Genomic DNA, 20019 nt, shown 5'->3' on the forward strand with positions numbered 1-20019 from the left:
CCTCATTCATCCTTTTTTCAACAAATATTTATTAGCACCTACTAAAATATATAGTCACTGAGGATGTAACACACTGAACTCTTTCAATGACGTCTTGAAACTTAAACATGATGCTAAAGTTAAACCACTAAGGTGGCATGTGTTATAATTGGCAAAACTAGGAAATTACAAAAGGATGTTGTTATCAGGAGGAGCCTCTCTTAAAAAAAAAAAAAATAATGCTTGGGATGTCTGGTGGTTGAGCCTTCAGCCCAGGGCGTGATCCTGGGGTCCCAGGATTGAATCCCACATCGAGCCCCCTGCATGGAGCCTGCTTCTCCTTCTGCCTGTGTCTCTACCTCTTTCTCTGAGTCTCCCAGCAATAAATAAATACATCTTAAAAAAAAAATAAAAAAGATGCTCAGCTAAGTCTTAGAAGAAATTTGCCAAAGGAAGAATGACCAAGTTAGGGGCAATGCAATCCTCTGGAGATAGGAGGGAAAAGCAGGATTAGAAGGGCTGAGCACTAAAGAGAGACTGAAGAGGGCCACCGGGGAGGATGAGAGACAGAACTGCCAGGTTTTTAAGCAGCGGAGGTGAGGTCAGAGATCACGCATTTATGGAGACACAACCACTATGAGGCGTTTTATGATTATTCTCCAGCAGCGCCCAGTGTGAGCTCTAATGACCTAAGTTTTCCTAGTAAAGACATTTTGCCAGGAGAGTGTGACACAAAGGTGGTGGGATAAGGACATGGGGGGTATTGGGAATAGATGGAGCCATGGGTCACCACATTGAGGCTAGATGGGGGAGGAGGTGAAGAAAGCAGGAACTCTACAGACTGAGAGAAAAACTACCTATTCTGAGAACCTTGGGGTTCAGAGAAGCCAAAGAAGATAAATAATGGAAGCAGCAAGCTGAGACAGGATAGGAGGCTGTGGAGGAAGCACAGGCTATGTGGTCCAGTGACGGAGGAGCCGGAGGGGCTGGGGAACTGGGGCGCGGTCGTGGACTTCAGAGGAGACCCTCGGCTGGAAAGCCGAAGTGGGAGGAGCGTGGATGAAGCTCACCACAGCGGGGAAGGCAAGGACACCCACAGGGCAGAGTGCTTGCTGAGTCATCAGCAAACACGGCGTGGCCCAGGTCTGAGCAGAGGCTGACTGCGACCCTCAGGGAAACTCTCTGCCTCGGTTTCCTCAAGGATGCACTACCCTCCACCACAGATGGGCAGGCTGTGAAGGAGGCAGAAACCACCCGTGGGAAGGGTCGGCTGCTCTGCAGGTCCAGGCGACAGAGGACACGCAGCACATTGCTTGGACGTTTGCCTTCGTCCGGGGTCCACAGCCTCCCTACGTTCCTCATTAATGTGCCGCCCTCCACCCCGCAGGGCCTCATTTCCCTTGTCTGTGAATGGGGAGAATAATGCCACCTCCCCTCAGAGGTGGTCGTGAGGATCGCGTGGAACCATACACATGTACATGTGCAGACACGGACACAGGGAGGGCCGGAGAGGGAGCTCAGCACACAGTGAGGAGGCGTCGGGAACCCGCCGTGTGCCCGTCGCTGAGATACTCTGCATTATTCGGAAGGCTCTTCTGAATGTTACTTTAGACAAGTGTCAGGCTTAAAGATCTACTCTGTCTCTGAAAACGGACAGGGTTCATCCTGTTGGGAAGTGCAAGGTCTTAGGAGAACAAAGCCAACGTGCATCGCTATTGGCAACAGCAGTTATGTAGCTTTTAGTTATTAGCAAACTAAGTGAGGATGGAATGTCATTGGCTTGGAGTTTCTGGGGTGCGCATACGTGCGTGCGCTTTGGTTTCCATGTACACGATGATTTCCCAATGATCCATTCTCACCCCCTAATCTCACCATCTTCTGTACCAACTAAATCCTACCTGGCTCAGAAGCCCAGATCCTGTCTTGCCTTCTGGACTCTTCTGCCTATAGTTCGCTCTTCCTCTTTTGAGTGGCCATGGTATTTACGCCCTGTAGCACATTCTAAGGACCCACCTGCATATTCTCTTACACCTTTCTATTCCTTCCTAGACATAAACTAGGTCCCTCCACCACATTACACAGCCGTCAGGGCTGGCTGGAGGATGGGCGACCATCCTTAAGTTCTGCATTTTTTCCTGTCTAGCACTGGGCCAGGTGCCTATTAAGAATGCAGGTCCTGTTGCTTAATCAATTCTCTGCATTCCCACTTGTCATAAGCTACCTATTAGATCTCCATGCAACCTCTCAGAAAAACATCATATGAAACAAGTACATCTCACAGTTTTCGGAGATTAAAATCCAAACCAAGGACTGTTATCAAGAGAAGACATTTCCATGGAGTTGCATCCGAAAAGCTCTCAGGTTAAGTCAGGACCTGTAGGGACTGCCCAGCTCACAGGCAGAAATAGGTCAGTAAGTGTGCAGGGTGCAGGCACGAAGACACGAAGACAGAGGTGAAGGACGCATAAAAGGTTAAGTAGAAAGACGGCCAGAATCACCAGCAGGACCAGTCGTCCCCTGGACCTGGCCATGTTGGCCGAGTGGCCAGCAGTGGGCAAAGCACTCTCCCGACAGCGGAGACGGAAGCGCCTTTGCCGAGCAGAGCTGCCTACCCTTGGCTGCTGGGGATTCCATGCAAATGTCTGAGCCCAATGATGATCTTTTCTGGCATAGGATGTCAGTACCGAGATAAGGTAGATGAGTCCTGTCTGTTCTTTGAAAAGCAGTCCAGCTGAGCGGGCCATGTGAGCACAGCTGGTGGACGCCTGCTGCAGTGAATGCACATTTAGTCACTTGGCAAATTAAAAGATGTCCTACGCAGGCTGTACACTCGTTCTCAGTAGCTTACCCAATGGGAGGGCCAAGGGCAATCGATTTCTTCGGCTTTCTTCAGTATAAAACTTACCTAAGCTTCACACTGACTCTTTACAATGAGGCTCTGAAGGCTTGGGATCCGGGGGTTCTGAGCTGAGTTACTATACGAATTTATGAAACTCTTCCTGTTGGACCACATCCCCGCTTAACATCTAAATACTCAGTACAATATGCATTTTCCTATTGAGTCTCTAATCACTTTGACTAATTCAGCAGAGTCCATAAGAAAGCGCTATATTTCATAACAAGAAATCAAGCGCGGAAGTACAGGAGAGGAACCGCGGGAAAAATGGTTCATGTACGAAAAACTATATTATTGGCATTACTTCTAAATGGAAGATAAAAGGGGTAATGTGACTTCCCCTGAACTAAAGGACTAGAAGACCATATTCGTCAGGGTGAAAAATACAAAAGCGGGTAAAGCTCCATTGTGTGTCACACCGGTCAGACCCCACCTAACTGGCTGCGCTCATGCTAGTGTGTCAGGACAGTGCAACCAGGGAAAAAGCAGAGGGCAGGAAGCAGGTCCCTACAAGGAAGTGCACAGCAGATACACCTTATGAACCCAGGAAAGAGAAGTTTGGGTGCCTATCATAATTGTCTTCAGGTGCGTGAAGACCTGCCATGTGGATCAGGAGCTGGTCCAACTCTATTTTATTTATTTATTTTATTTATTTTTTCTCTATTTTAGAACTAAGTGATTCGTCAGGAGATCTGGGCACAGAAACACAAACACACACACACACAAGGAGGCACGACTTTGTGACAGTAGTAGCTAACAACAGAAACGGTTTCCCCAAAAGGCTAGTGGCCCGATGAGAGCATCGGCAGCCTTACCATCCACAACAACACTGACGGGAACAAGAGCAAAGGGAAGCACCGTTTTGGGAGCATTCGAGAATTCTCCTAATGCGTGAGAGCTTATGAATGCTGACGACGGGATTCAAACACAGGTCGACTAGTTCTCCGTCCTAAGCTCATATGCACTACGTCTAGTACTCCCTCACCTTGCAGAGAGCTGCGACGAGGGTTAGGGAGGAGGCACACGCAGCACCTGGCAATAGGTGGCATCCCATAATGTCATCATTATGTGTCACTGATGCCACTGAGTGGAAGGACAGGCCAGCGGCTCCTGAGGACACCCTCCCCTTTCCTGGCTCTCCAGCAGGAGCAAGTGGCCTCTGAACTGCATGGCCTCTCTGCTCTGGGCTCTCCCCGAGCACAGCTCCTGGTGCTGGGTGGCCCCAGAACGCTGGTGGCCCCACAACCATGAAAAGGTCAAGTGTGTGTCCCCGCAGAGTCAGCCCAGACACCCTTCAGGTTCTGCATTTAATCCTAAAGTTGGACTTCTCGTTATTTAAATCCCATTCACAACTGGCACAATTCCACTTGCTGATTCAAAAGGGGGAAAGAGGTTTTGAAAAGGCTTATAACAAAGGCTCATAAGCCTTACAGATCAAACAGCTCTTAAAGAACAACATTTTGATGAGTTAAGTGTAAAAGAACCAGAAACATACGGATTAAATTCCCCTTGAAATTTGAATGCATTTAAAAATTAAAGGGAAAAGCACTTGGCGGAATGCATTGGGGCCCTTCGCTGAATCTAAAACATTTAGAAAAACAGCGCGAGACATCTTGCCCAAACGAGGCAGCTCCCAGTTTCTATCTGGCTTCCGTTAAGTGATGTTTTTTTTTTTTTTTTTTTTTTTTTCCCATGTCTCTTAGGAGACCATTTCAGATCCCCAGTTCCCCTCTGTCTCCTTTCCCTTGACGGCTAATTGCTAATTAGCAAGATATTTGTGTGCTGGAAGAAGCAGTTCATTCTTGAAATGGCCGGAGCCTACTGCTTGGTCATTGGGCAGCATCACCCAGGTCCCCACTCGGGTGGGCGAGGGCATCGTGGCAGCTGCAGCCCCAGCAGCTCAGAGGGACACTCTGCTCTGCTTTGGGTGGCATGCTAACTCGCGTGCCATTGATTTGCTGAGGGATAAGGCCCTGCACCAATGAGTGCCAGCCCCCAGTAGCCTGAGCCAGCCGCACCACACCGTGCAGCCCTCATTTGGAATTCTTGGGAGATAAAGCCTATGTAGGCAGGGCTGCACGCAGAGATTAAACTGGATTTACCGGGGAAACAAAATAGTGTTAGACTTAATGTGTCTATCCGGCCTGCCCCGGTGGTCCAGGGTAGTGGTTTGCAAAGTTTACACATCATTCCAAGCAGGTGGCGATGCCCTCACCTGGGGGAGGAAGGCAGGAGTTCTTCCATTTATATTTATTTTTAGTGCATCCTTTTTACATTTCTTTTTTGGTGAGTGTTTGATAATTTGCTCAATATATATTAGCATAAGAGAGATCTGACTTTTTAAGAGATATACATATATAACGGGTAATGCACCAATCATATGCATATTACAGGCGAGTTTTAAACATTGTTTTGTTTCGTATGGTATATTTTTCTATTGGTGGGCGTAAGCAATCAAAAAACTTTTAGAAACCACATCCTAAACAGAGCGTTGGCAGCTCTTTGCTTCACTTATGCCCCTGCCACTTACCAGCCAGGTGACATTGAGGAAGCTTCTCCATTTCCTCCTTAGGAAAATGAGAATTTGACCACGTCTGAAGGTTGTGGTGGTTTACAGCGTGGTTTGGGAAAGAGTTGAATCCAATGCACCTGGCACAGTTCCTGGCTGTAAGGGCTCAGCAAAGGTCAGCTGCTACGGTGCTTTCTTTTCACTGTTTCAATTTCATACACATGCATTTTCTAAAAACCCTGAATTTTTATGGAAATCATCCAGTAAATGGAAATTATATATATTTTATTAGGTCATTCTGAATCAGAGAGGATTGAACACGATAAAGGTTAAGTATATTAGTTTGTCAGTCATCAGCTTCATCAATAGATGTGTATAAAGCTTCTGATAAACAAGAGCAATTTCTCAGCTTTTTCACGCTTTCTCTGAGGGTCTAGACATGCTCAAGCTGAGTTGTTTCATGTGTTATCAACAAGTCCATGGGACTGGCAACTGTGACAGATCCTCAGGTAGGGGTACAGGGTAGATCATAAACACTGGTTTCTCGTGTCAGTTGAAATGAAGAGAGCAGCTTCAGCTTGCCAATGACAGAGAAATCCTCTCTCAAGGAGATGTGAAAGGCAAAGAACTGTAACCCACCAGAATTTTAAAGAATCTCTAGTATGTTTTGGAACACAATTACCAAGCAAATGTGAGGGATAATGAGAATATGGGTGATAAAAACAACATCAAAAACAACCCTAGGGAGCCTAGGTGGTCCGGTCAGTTAAGCCTCTGACTCTTGATTTTGGCTTAAGCCATGAGTTTGGTCCTTGATGAGCAAGGAGTCTGTTTGGGATTCTCTCTCTCCCTCTCCCCTCCCCCCCCCACTCATGTGCCTGTACGTGCATTCTCTCTCTCTCTCTCTCTCTCAAATAAATAAATAAATCTTAAAAAAAGTCCTGACAATAAGATGTGATGAACATGTAGTGGGTTTTGCTGGTTCACAAGATCTTACATACTTGCCCAGGTAATTCTATTGGGTTGGTATTGCTATGAATGAACTTATAAATGAAGACACAGAGGCTGAGGGGATGATGCCAGATTCCTCAGAAAATGTGCCTCAAAACTGTTGAATCACTATATTGTACACCTGAAGATAATGTGATGCTGTTAACTATATAGGAATTAAAATGAAAATTTTTTTAAATTTATTTTTTTTAAGATTTTATTTATTTATTCATGAGAGACACAGAGAAAGGCAGAGACACAGGCAGAGGGAGAAGCAGGCTCCCTGCGGGGAGCCCAATGTGGGACTTGATCCTGGGACCACAGGATCATGACCTGAGCTGAAAGCAGATACTCAACCACTGAGCCACCCAGGCATCCCCAAATTTTTTTTTTTAATTTAAAACATTTTTTTTTAAAGTCATGAAAGATGGAAAGTGCTGAATCATGGTCTTGGACACAATTGACAAAAAATAACTGAAAATATTTTAATAAAATATCTAAAACTCTGCCAAGATTGGGAAACCTGCGTGGCTCAGTGGTTGGCCGTCTGCCTTTACCTCAGGTTGTGATCCTGTAGTACCAGGATCGAGCCTGCTTCTCCCTCTGCCTGTGTCTCTGCCTCTCTCTGTGTCTTTCTAATGAATACATAAATAAAATCTTAAAAAAAAAAATTCTGCCAAGATTTATATTTAAAATATGGAGGTATATGTGAACATCATTACAAACATGAAAGGGCCTAACAATGCTTTGATAGGAATATCAAAATAATAAAGAATATGAAAAAAAAGAAGAAAAATGGGTCTTAAAAACATCAGTTCATATCCCACACCCTATAATCCCTCCCAACAAATTATACCTGGCTAACTGTAACTTACTCTTTCACAAATTATCTTGTTTCCACATAGAGCTTATTGCCAACTGAAGTCATATTGTTAACTCACTTACTAGCAAATTTTTCTGTTTCCCTACTCCCTGCCGACCAGCTTGCCACCATGGAATGGGACCATGCTTTCTACATGGTTGGCCTCCAGGAGTTGTGGTGCTGATTTATGGTTTCTTCCTCCAATCTTGGACCTCCATAGGGAGCAAATACAGCCTGTGGCCTCAAGGTAAGCCAATGAAGTTTTATCGGAACACAGTCATGCCTGTCGACTGCACATTACTCGAAGCTGCTTCTCTGCTTCAATGGCAGAGCTGAGTAGCTACAGCAGAGACAGTATGGCCCTCAAAGCCCAATTTCCTACTTACTTGGCCCTTTATAGAAAACATCTCTTGACCCTTGGTTCAACAATAATCAAGTAGAAGTTACAGATGAAGAAAAGAAATATTCAGCAAGCAGAACTGTTGCTTACAACACACTCAAGTTGTAGTACAGCAGTTTCTACAACGCATACTCATTAAGTCAGATTAATGCAGCTACTTAGCATGTAATGTATGGGGTAATCAATACTATTGTGTCTGTTGTTTAAAAAAAGAAGTGATGAGAGCATGTCATTGATTACACACTTACCAATGCTATCAACATTTACCTTAGTTCAGGTAAATGCCACAAAGATAAAGGTTACCTATTGCATAAGAAGAATTAGATTTTCAGCCAATTCCCAATCATTTTAAAGACAGATAGAGACCTTTGCTGTGTTTTCTTTTCTCTCTTGATTCCCACCTTTGGGTGTTTCACTTTTTCTTCAGACTTCTAGTGTGAGGGAAGGGGTTGAAAAGAGTCATCCTTTAAGCACTCATAAACATTTCTGGAAAAAGACTGTGCACTTAAAAAAAAATCTTTAGAAATAATGAATAAAACTTTATTTTTAGATTTTGGTGTGGATTGCAATTATCTATACTCTCCTGGCTAAGAATAACTTGGAAAATCCAGAGCTGTTTGGGGATGACAGGGCTTTGTTTGAAAGCCAGATCATGGGAGAAGGACAAACATTATATGGTCTCATTCATTTGGGGAATATAAAAATAGTGAAAGGGAATAAAGAGGAAAGGAGAGAAAATGAGTGGGAAATACCAGTGAGGGTTACAGAGACTCCTAACTCTGGGAAACAAACAAGGGGTGGTGGAAGGGGAAGTGGGTGGGGGGTTGGGGTGATTGGGTGATGGGCACTGAGGGGGGCACTTGACGGATGAGCACTGGGTGTCATGCTATATGTTGGCAAACTGAACTCCAATAAAAAATATATATATTTTTACATATACCTGCATATTTTAAATATAAATCTTTTTTTAAAAAGAAACCCAGACCATCAGAAATTCTCTTCTTGCTTGGATGTACACATGTAAAAAGCAACTAATAAAAGAGAAAAATCCTTCACTAGCCTAAGAAATGCCATAGGAAGTTGGGAATTCCATTGGAGGGCAATTCTACACCAATGAGTTTTGAAGTTCTGCTGTACCTTCACTAAAAGTAATATTTGACCTCAATTTTACAAAATATATGTTCACATTTTAATGCTTATGGATCTAGAAATGTATCTTATAATCTGTATGTGCATGCAACATGGTACCCATCTTCCTACTTTCCTGACCTTCACAAACTGTTCTTTTCTTTTTTTTTTTTTTCAAAAACTGTTCTTAATTCGACAGCACCTCATAGTTGATGGACCCTTCTAAGTCAACAAAATATATTTTCCTGGGAAATCAAAAGTGAGTGGTGGAAATCTACATTTCATAAAATAGCTTCTCTGAAATTAATCCTTGCTACTAACAGAACAGGTCCAAGATGACAAGCCCCATATTTCTTTACAAGCCCTAACTTCTGAGACAGGTTTCTCCACTCCACCTGTCTGATGAGTCCCCTCATGGGCAGTGCTGGCACCCTGAAAAAAAAAAAAAAAACACACAGCCAATTGTCTCACAAACAAGGTCTGTGGCCACCAGTGCCATGTGGTCTCTAAGCCAGTCGTGGTTTCATTCCCTCATGTCCATTGGCTGCAGAAGGCCTACCAAGTTCATTCTAAAACAAAAGCCACTGAGACTATGCATTGTTTTCCAAACAACCCATTATCCCGTGGCCTATTGCAAAATTAGTTGAGAGAGAATCTGTGCTGAGAGATAAATCTTTCTGTGACATTTCAAGACTCATCTACAGCCAATTAGAATGGCCACTGGGACAGTAGCCTGATAGCACACATTGAGATCATGTCAGCCTCCTCCCCCCCAGAAGTCCTTAAAGAAACCTCTTGGCAGACCTGCAGTGTTCTCTGCAGTCCTGACTTGATGGGAGACCAGGTATGTATATCAAATGATGGGCTATCAAACTCAGAACAGGCTTGTGGTCAGAGATGAGCTGTCTGAACAAACAAAGAATGGATGGAATCCTGAGACTATGGACAGTAAAAAAAAAAAAAAAAAAAAAAAAAAAGGCTTTTACAGGAGGAATGACTCCTTAGCCCCAGCACTTTAGCCTCCAAATGCAGTCTTGGGCCACACAGGAGCCTGGACCACTGGACAGATGAATTAATGGTGCTTTATTTCCAAACCGAATCGGCCTTAATGGTTAGCTGGGTGAGTTTCATCGTAGGGTTTTGACCCACAGTTTTTAAGGGCTGCTCCAGGTCAGGGCATATCAAATCTCTTCCCTTCCTATTTAAGTGGCCCTATATTCCTGATGTACCTTTTCTGGAAAGCGGGTGAAGCCATTTCTCCCTTTTACAATATTCATGGGCTGCAATTTCCAGAGCTCTTTGTTATCGGAGGGGCCAGGTAACCAGATGCTTTGCAAACTTGCTATGGCTTATTCAATGTACTATTGATGCCATTAATATCAGAAAATTGTTACAGAACACTGCTTCCTTCAGTCACATAGCAGTCCTATGGAGAAGTAAGTAACGCTGTTCCCTTTTTTCTGGTTGGGTAAACTGAGATCCAGGGAAGACAAAGTACATGCCCAAGGTCTCCAAAGTAAATAAAAGTATTTTACTTTCTTTAGATTCTCTTCATCAATACAAAAAAGTTCCATTTTAGCTCTCTATTATTAACTCAGAAGGGCACTGAATTCAGAAAACCTTGGCCTAGAGAACTGCTAAACTCTCTTTCCTCACGCCAATGACAGAACAAGTGTAGCCAGCACATCGCTCAGCTGAGAGGTTTGGTGGCTGGAGGCAGTGTGCCCTTGGGCCAGACTCTTAAACCAGCCTCATTTTTCAGAAATGACACCATCTTCTGATCTGTTCAGATCTGGCCATAGAGTAACTTTTAGAAAGTGTTTGTGAGAAATTTATTCTTCTCTCAGAAGAGTTCCCAGGAGAAAGCTTCTATTCCTCTCAGCAGAAAAATCAAAGCATCCCCTCCCCACAATCCACACACACTCACTGCAGAGACGAGCAAATGATAATGTAAAAGAAGGAACCAGAGATCCATAGAGACCACCCTGGGTCTCTCCTGGGGAGGTGGCAAGGAGATCTGGGTACACAGCATTCTCTCATGGAAATAGGCTTCCTGTCTTCTGCAAAACTGAAAATAAGGATGATAACAAGAAAGATTTATTTGAGTTTGAAAGGAAGTTCTGACATTACCATAATGGCATCTCTGCATTCACATCTCCATTTCGTGTTTCTCTAAAAACATAGCTAAAGGGAACTATTCTTTCCCCCATGGTTTGCAACAATCGGATTGCCCAAGCTAGCACATACTTTCAAAAATCTTGGTTAATTACTCACCAATAGAAATACCAAAAGCAACAAATCAACTTCATGCATATATGTTTGAGAACCCTTATTGTTCTAAGAGACTCCTAATTATATGTTTCCTCTGGTATCTACCCCCTACCCCTCCCTACTTCCCTACGGGAGACTGAGTAACACAATCAAAGAAGATTCTAAAGAGGCTTGTCATATCCTGGGGTTTACATAGATGGTAGTCAAAAGGCAGTGATGTTAATATTGTTTTACAGTATGCTGACTGCTTGGGGGGTTTGCAGCCATCTGTGTGCATTAACCCTTTTCTGAGTCAGGGGAGAGGCTGGGATCGGCTCATTCACGGAGTTACTCTGTACCACTCTCTTGCTGTACGTAATCATTGATGTGGGGCCAGCAGGCAACCGTTATTAGAAGGAACCACATGGAGAGGCCAAGGGCAATCTACCCTAAAATGGACCACTGTGGCATGCATATTATTTCTAGATGAAAACAATGAAGTCCCAAAGACTCATGAAAAAAAACCTCTTACCCCACCCCTAAAATACCTACAAGAATTTAGGTAGAGGACCTGCTCCAGGAAGGGAGCTATCACCATAGACAACTACATTATGCTATGAACGAGGCATGGTAGACAGGAAGGTACTAGCGCAGCCTGTGATCAGAGTCCTCTAGGTGCCACAGTTTCTTGGGGGGCCAGAAACATGTGTTTGCCAAACATTTACTTTTTCATCTTCCTATAAGTTGTATTCCTTCCCTTTGAAGTCTCAGACCCTTACCCCTTTCTTTAGTTCAGGATGACATATATACCTCATTTTGCCTATCTTTGGAATTTCATGTCTGTGTGGATTCCCAGTAGGTTCAAAATTAAATTTGATTTTCTCCTGTCAATCTGTCTCATGTCAACTTAATTCTTAATCCAGTTATGAGAACACTGAAGGGCAGTATATTTTTTCCCCTACAAACACATGTCCTGCTAGGCTTTGGGATAATAGGCATCTGATTCTGCCCTGATCCATTCCCATAAGAGCCATTATCAGCACTACCTCTGAGTTCTCCAAGAGTTGATTCTTGATTATCCAGGTGAGTGTGAGTTTACGAACACAGAAGATTTTATTAGATCCATATTCCAGACTCCTAATGCAAGCCTATTTCTACTGATAGATGAGCTGGCTACCATATAAATAAGGTAGCATTTGTGAATCTCTGTGAACTTTCTTGTGAATCTGATGAACACATTAGACTTTAATTTCAGAAAAAAATGTATGTGCTCCCTCTTAATCGCTCTTCTCTCTCTCTCTCTCTCTCTCTCTCTCTCTCTCTCTCAAACACACATAAATACACACACAGAGACACATACTCAAAGCATATAAATCCGGGAATCTCATGGACCCCCCGAAGCTCATCTGTTCTAACAGGCCCAGTGAATAAGCCTCACTTTATTAGAAGTTTCACTTCTAGTCTGCTCTTTCCCCCAAAGTCCCATTACAAACATTTAGCATACTCTTTCCCCACAGTCCCATTATAACCATGTCTAATGGATTTTAATGTCTCTTTAATTGTCTTGTACTTCAATCAAATGATTTCCTCACTGGTTTGAGGACAGCAGTGTACTACAATAGTATTTAATTTTAGTCTATAGACATGCATCAAGCACCTATTATAAGTAAGCACTCTGGCATCCCTGTGATGGTCAGTTTTATGGGTCAATTTAGCTAGGATTATTGTCCAGTTATTCATGCAAATACATGTTGTTGTTATCAATGTGATTAATGTTCAGAAATCATTTGACTTTAAGTAGATCATCCTAGATATCTAAACAGGCCTCACCCAATCAGTTGGAAGAGCTGAAGAGCAGAGCTGAGACTTTGGGGGAAGAAAGAGAATCCCACTATGCACAGCAGCTTCAGCTTATGCCAAGAACTTCCAACCTGCTCTTCCCGATGTTCTGTTTATGGATCCTTCAGGCAGCACATATAATCATATAAGTCAATCTCTGAAATACACCCCTTAGTATATGTCCATTAGTGGTTCCATTTCTGTTTAAACCTGGACTAACACAGATTTTGGTATCAGAAGGCTGGGTGCTATTGGAACAGCTACCTAAAAATGTGGAGCTGTCTTGGGGATTGGGTAATGCGTAGAGTCTGGAAGAATTCTTAGGTTCATGATTGAAAAAACTTTATTTACTTAAACAGATTATTAGTAGAAATACAGGCAGTACAGGAGCTTTTGGTGAAATCTCAGAAGGAAATGAGTAACATGTATTGGAAACTGAAGAAAAGACGATCCTCACTAGATAGCAACAGAAAACATGGTTAAATTTTGTTCTGCATTTAGTGGAAAGCAGAATTTGAAAGTTACAAACTTGGATACTTAGTTGAAGAGATTCCCAAACAAGATGTATGAGATGTGACTTAGTTTTTAATTTCTGTCCATAGTAATACAATAGGAGAAAGATAGACTTAAGGGAAGAAGTGTTAAACAAAAATTACATGATGATTTTAAAAATTCTTAGCATGGGCAGCCTGAGTGGCTCAGTGGTTTAGTGCCACCTTCAGCCCAGGGTGCTATCCTGGAGACCCGGGATCAAGTCCCACATCGGGTTCCCTGCATGGAGCCTGCTTCTCCCTCTGCCTGTATCTCTGCCCCCCCCCCGCCTCTGTCTCTCATGAATAAATAAATAAAATCTTTTTAAAAAGCTTAGCATATTTAAATTGCAAAAGATGCTAAATTTAGGAGATTCAACTGTCCAGAAAATGTGCTCTGAGAAGACCAAGCTGGACAATGTTTGGCAAGCACCAAAATATCAAGTATATGACTCAGCAATATCTGCAGAAGCCAGGATTAGAGATGGGATTCTCCAAGAAAGTTCTGTGGAAGATGTTTTTGCCTAATAGAAAGAGTATCCATGATATACATAGGAGACCCACAAAGTTTTGGGAACATTATAAAGTGGAAATATTGCCAGCTTAGAAATGATCTGACAGTGGAACAATCTGACAAAATGAAAGAAAGTTTCTGGGATCCCAAAATTCTACAGTTAGGATATAGGCTAACAAACATGTACAATCCTTCAAGAAAAAGGAAGGTTGATTCTGAGGGCTGAGACTGTAGCAACATTTTTTTAGATCTGTTTCCTAAGGCAAGAAAAACAAAAGCAAAAATAAATTATTGGGATCACACCAAATAAAAGGTTTTTGCACAGTGAAGGAAATCACCAAGAAAACCAAAAGGCAACCTATTGAATGGGACAAGATATTTGCACATGATGTTTCCAACAAGGAGTTAATAACCAAAACATATAAAGAAGTTATACAACTCAGTATAAAAAAAATCTGATTTAAAAATTAGCAGAGGACCTGAATAGGCATTTCTCCAAAGAAGACTTCCAGATGGCCAGCAGACATATGAAATGATGCTCAGTATCACTAACCATTAGGAAAATGCCAATCAAAATCACAATGAGATATCACCTCACACCTGTCAAAATGACTAGAATCAAAGACAAGAAATAACAAACACTAATGAGTAAAAGAAACTCTCAAGCACTGTTGGGGGGAAAAGTATATCGGTACAACCACTATGAAAAACAGTACGGAACTGCCTCAAAAAATTAAAAATAGAACTACCATATGATCCAATAATTCTACTACTGGACATTTGCCCAAAGATGATGAAAACATTAACTCAAAAAGAGATACACACCCCTATGTTTATTGCAGCATTATTTACTATAGTGGAGATATAGAAGCAACCTAAGTGTCCATTAATAGATAAATGGATGAGGAAGATGTAGTATAGGTAAATACAATGGAGTATTACTCAGCCATAAAAAAGGATGAGATCTTGCATTTGTGACAACACAGGTGGAACCAGAGGATATTATACTTATTATGGGAAATAAGGCAGGCTGAGAAAGACAAGTACAATGTGATTTCACTCATGTGTGGAATCTAAAAGATAAAAAAAAAAGAATCAACAAAAAGCAGAATCAGACTTATAAATACAAACTTATGGTGGCCAGAGAGATCGTGGGTGGTGGATGGGTACAATGGGTGAAGGGGAGTGGGAGGTCCAGGCATCCAGTTACGGGGTTGAAATCATGAGGATCATGAGGATGAAAGGCATAGCATAGGGAATATAGTTAATGTTACTCTAATAGTATTGTATGGTGACAGGCGGTAGCAATGCTTGTGAGAGCGCAGCATAACTTACAGACATGGTGAGTCACCATGGTGTATGCCTGAAACTAATGTAACACTGTGTATCAGTTATGCTCGAGTAAAACCATTTAAATAAATAATTTTTTAAATAATAAATTTATTTTTATTGGTGTTCTATTCGCCAACATACAGAATAGCATCCGGTGCTCATCCCATCAAGTGTCCCCCTCAGTGCCCATCACCCATTCACCCCCACCCCCTGCCCTCCTCCCCTTCCACCACCCCTAGTTCGCTTCCCAGAGTTAGGAATCTTCATGTTCTGTCTCCCTTTCTGAGATTTTTAAAAAATGAAATTTAAAAACTTAGGGTGTCACAGCTGGTATCCTCTTAGAGATGTTCCACTGATTTTCAAATGGTGCTTCCTGGGAGACAAGGAGAATTATAAAAATCTTGAGAACAACTGGTGTAGCCTACCTCCCACCCCTACTTTACCTTGGCCAAGAGAGACAGAGCCTTCCCATGAATACACAGGAAGAAAAAAAATTAAAAAAAATAAAAAGAATACACAGGCAGAGGTGAGGAAAGGCAGTACAGTAGGATGGTGAATTTAGGGGTGTTGGCATCAGATACCCATGGGTACAATCACGGAACCTTTGTGAGTTCCGTGTAACCTGGGCTCCTGAGCATTTACTCTTCCCTTGCGAGGCTGGAAAAGTTAGGGTCACCTCAGATTTGTGAAGTTCCTGAATGACTTAGCAAAGGTGCTGGTTTCATGACGTGAGGTGGAATCCACAGAAATATTTTAAAATAGAAAATACTACAACCTACTCTGTGTTCTAGATAAGCTGTCTTTCTGTGGTGGCAGAAAGATATGAAGAATCAAACATCGGTGAGAAAGAAGCCGCTCTGGAACCTGCTGCAAGAGATTCTGGGAAGGAGATAATGAGGCCCAGAGGAACCGTGGAGATCGTACAGGAAGCACATTTTCAAATACTGTGTTTTTCCTACTCCAGAGGCAGAAAAAGTGGCCAGGCACATGGGATCACTCAGCGGCAGGAAGGTGTCGCGTGTCTGCGCTGGTGAAGCATTGGGGGCAGCCTAATTATGCAAGGTTACCCCAGAAAAGACATCGGAGTGCGGCATCTCTTCTGAGGGAGCTGGTTATGAACTGTGTCAATGTTCAACGGCTGGGAATACATGCAATGTTTACAGAGCCTGCCTTTCACGGTTCCTAAGACCCTGATGGCCAGCTGCATGGGTTTTTCCAAGAGCCCTACACCGTATGCCCTCGTGCAGCTAGGCCAGTCGGTGCGTGCAACTCCCTAACCTCTTCCTTTGACAGCAGAGGATCTTGGAATTTTAGCACGTGCACACATCCCTGCAGGTATGACAACGAATCCATAATATTGTACTGCATTTCACAACTAAGCAGAAACTCAGAAACACACGTGCCATGAATCATGTTCCAGAAAGCAAATGAAATGAAATGAAATGAAATGAAATGCAAATGAAATGCTTGAAACGTTCATCCATGTGAAATAGTAAGGTATGGGGTGCTGACCCATGACCCAGGTGGTGGTCACTGACGCTGCCTTCCCTGCGGAAAGTGAAGTTAGTCTGAAGAAGGACGCAATGGGCGGGAACCATGTGGATCAAAAGAGTAAAGATCTGTTCTCCTTCTCTGCTGACTCCTTTGGCTATTTTCAGGTTTATTTCCCACACTGTGTTATCCAGGGCTTTAGTGAAGCTCATTTTAAATCATCCAAAACCTGTGTCTTCAAATCCTTTCCCTTAAAGAAGTCGCTACATTGTGGGAGGGCTCTCCATTAACTCTTCATTCCGGGCAGTCACCTTGAATTTGTCTTTGCTCAGTTCCCTCTCCTTATTCACACTTGTACCTCGTAGAAAATGAGAGACTGTATTTGATGTCTATGTCCTTTTTCTATTTGGGTAACTCATGGCTAACCTGAACTGCAATTTAGTGTGTGTGTGTACAAACACACACCTACACCTACACACACATACACGCACACCTACACACAGGGACACACATATGTGCATATAGGTACAAAATAGGCACAAGTTTGGATATAAATGACAGAAATATAGATAGATACGGATCAATAGGGTATGAATATAGATCCTATAGATGGGATTTGCTTCCCGGAGAAAAATATCTTTCTAGCAGCAGCCTTTACAGATTCTTAAAAAGAGTGTGTAACTCACAGAAGGGTCATAAGCTCTGAGAAATAAGCCTGTCTTCTTCTCTTCCCCCTTTCTTTCTCTCATATCGCCCTTCCTTGTGCTTCTCACCTTCCCCGTCATATCCCTGCCCCCACTTTACCTCCCCCCCATCTCCTTCACATTGCACTTGACCTAGTTGAGCTGCTCTGTGGGGCCCTGGGACAGAACATGCTGCTCCCTCAACTCGCTTCTTCAGCCACCTTCGGTGAGTTCCACCTGTGTCTGACTCTGGAGAGAAGACCAGACGTTCAGAGCGGGGAAGATGGTGAGAGGGGCTGCTGTATCTATCACAAGGACTATGTTTCACCTGTTTCTTCAAAAGATGTGAAATGGGAGACCTACTCACCTAAGAGGGTTTCCAATCATGCTTCCTCTCCAGACGATGCCCAGGGTTGGGAGCAGAACAGGACACTTTAATCCCTCGCCTGCTCTGGCCTCTGTGGCTCTGAGCCAATGATCCAAGGGAATCTGGACAATGAGCAATTCCCCAACCATCCTCCATTGTTGCAATATGAAAATCATGTCAAAGGACGGAAGTCCAGCTCTGAACTGAATAATTAGTAATTAGGGCATGTGCGGGGGGGACTCGATTCTACAAGTTTATCAGTCTCTGCTGGATCAGGAGCTCCCTGAAGAGGGTTCACCTCCACTGCAACCACCCCATATCAGCCTTGCCCTCAGCCACTATCTGGCTCTTTATCCCCTTATTAATAAAACCTGGCCTCTCACTAAATGATTTTTTAGGGCCTTCCACTCCCAACCATCTGGGATTATGACACTTCTAGAAGAATCGCTGTCTTTCCATCATTTATGGTGGAGTCCTATCCCCGCTTCTCCCAGGCTTCCCAAGACAGACCATACATTTCATTCTGGCCAACTTCCAACCCAAGCTTTTCCACGGCATCCCTGTAAGGTGGTTTTGCAACTCCTACCTGCCCGCTGTAGGTCAGGCCCCTCCCTGTGCTTTCCTTTCCAGAGCTCAGCCCATCCTGCCTGACATCTGCTCCCACAGATAGAGATGCACAAGACACTGGGAGGCTCTGCTTTCTATTTCTCTGTCTAATTCACTCCATGGAGTTTTTCCTATTCAATAAAGGACTTCATTTCTATTGACTCGCAAAGACCACACATTTCAAGTGCAGCCAAAACAAATCAATGTCACATGAGCCAAATAAATCCTTCTAACTACTCCGAAGAGCTAATGATTTTGAAGTCTTCTCACTACCTATATTTGAGGCTGGTTACATCCTATGTGATCACAGGAATACCTAAAATACTGTTACTAGGTAAAATGGACGTGTTCAAAATATGTTCTTGGAGGGCAAAGAACGATTTTGATTAGATTAGAAAGACTTAAGATTAGAAAGATTTCCCTCACTTCAAAGTACATTCCATTTCACTCCTTACCCCTCCAAAACACACCACTCTACTCTTTTCAGCCCCACTTTTGAGAAACTTTGTTCTTAGGGAAAGTGTCTCTAATAAGATCAAAATGTGTCAGACATTCAGAACTGGACCATTAAAATAGTTGCTCTAGAGTGAGTTTGAGGGATTTTCACTTTGCTGCTTGGAACTAGCTGGGTGAGCACCTGCCAAGTCTATTCTTGGCTCTGGTGTGCATGATTAGCCCCTCACTTCCCGAAGCTCGAAAATATAAAAACAAACAGATAAAAATTACTATGTGACACTGTTCCTCTTTCACGCGCTGCTGGAACATCTTGAGGCAGCTTTACTGTTACTGACCTCAGGGTAATTTTTTTGCACCTGGGGTGGCAAATTACTTCCAGGTGAGGCAAAACCAGATGGCCTCAACTTTCCTGGAGTTGATTAAAATGATTGTACCTGCTTCAAAAGTCTACTAATCAAACACCGTGGTTTGATTTACCATGGTAACGTCTCAGCCAGTGGCTTCTGCACCGTTAGTGGAAGATGTTGAATCTACCAATTAAAACTAGCAAATGATACCCCCTATCTGATACACACACACACACATGCACACACACACACACACACACACATCACTTTATTCTAAGTGCTTGCACAAGAGCTAGCTGCTGCTGAACAAAAGGAAAAATTGTTTTAAATTATTTAAAAAATGGAGCTCCTGCTTCGTGACATATAGAATAATAAAGCAAGTTTGTAACCCTCTTGGCATGGTCTCTACTAGTGCACAAATACAGAAGATGCTTGAACTGTGTAATTGCCTCGGGTCTTGTGTGACATTCATCTCCACTTGGCAAGAATACCCAATAACATAGGGGGAGGGTAATTTTCTCACTTATGAGTTATCAAATGTCTCCTAAGTTGGGCATATGAATTCCATATTCTGTTATCATCAGATGCTATTAGATTGCCATGTATTTGCACTCTCTGGTTTATAATTCAATACAATTCAATTTATTTCTGTTCAATTCAATTCGATTCAATCTAATTCAATTTAATTCAACACATTCATTAGCCATATACTCTATTGGGTGCAGGCTAGTATGAATATTAGTGAAACACAACCCCTCCCAGCAAAGAATCAAAAATAATTTATTAGTCGGTGTTTGAGGGACCTTATAATCACCACATGAAGCATGCTAAACATCAGTG

At 42.9% G+C, this 20019-nt stretch overlaps 1 protein-coding gene and 1 long non-coding RNA gene across 8 annotated transcripts in view; both read right to left on the bottom strand.

Annotated features, from left to right (window-relative positions):
• The window catches only part of NTM (neurotrimin), a 940510-nt gene that overhangs the window by 229433 nt on the left and 691058 nt on the right, over positions 1-20019 (bottom strand). The gene's annotated exons all lie outside the window — the stretch shown is intronic.
• Positions 10583-20019, bottom strand: part of LOC125755069 (uncharacterized) — a 30700-nt gene continuing 21263 nt past the window's right edge. The window contains exon 2 of the long non-coding RNA XR_007410579.1: positions 10583-10832. This is a non-coding gene — a long non-coding RNA (uncharacterized LOC125755069). The remainder of the gene's footprint in view (positions 10833-20019) is intronic.

Source organism: Canis lupus, chromosome 5 (assembly GCF_003254725.2).
Source record: "Canis lupus dingo isolate Sandy chromosome 5, ASM325472v2, whole genome shotgun sequence".
NCBI lineage: Eukaryota > Metazoa > Chordata > Mammalia > Carnivora > Canidae > Canis > Canis lupus.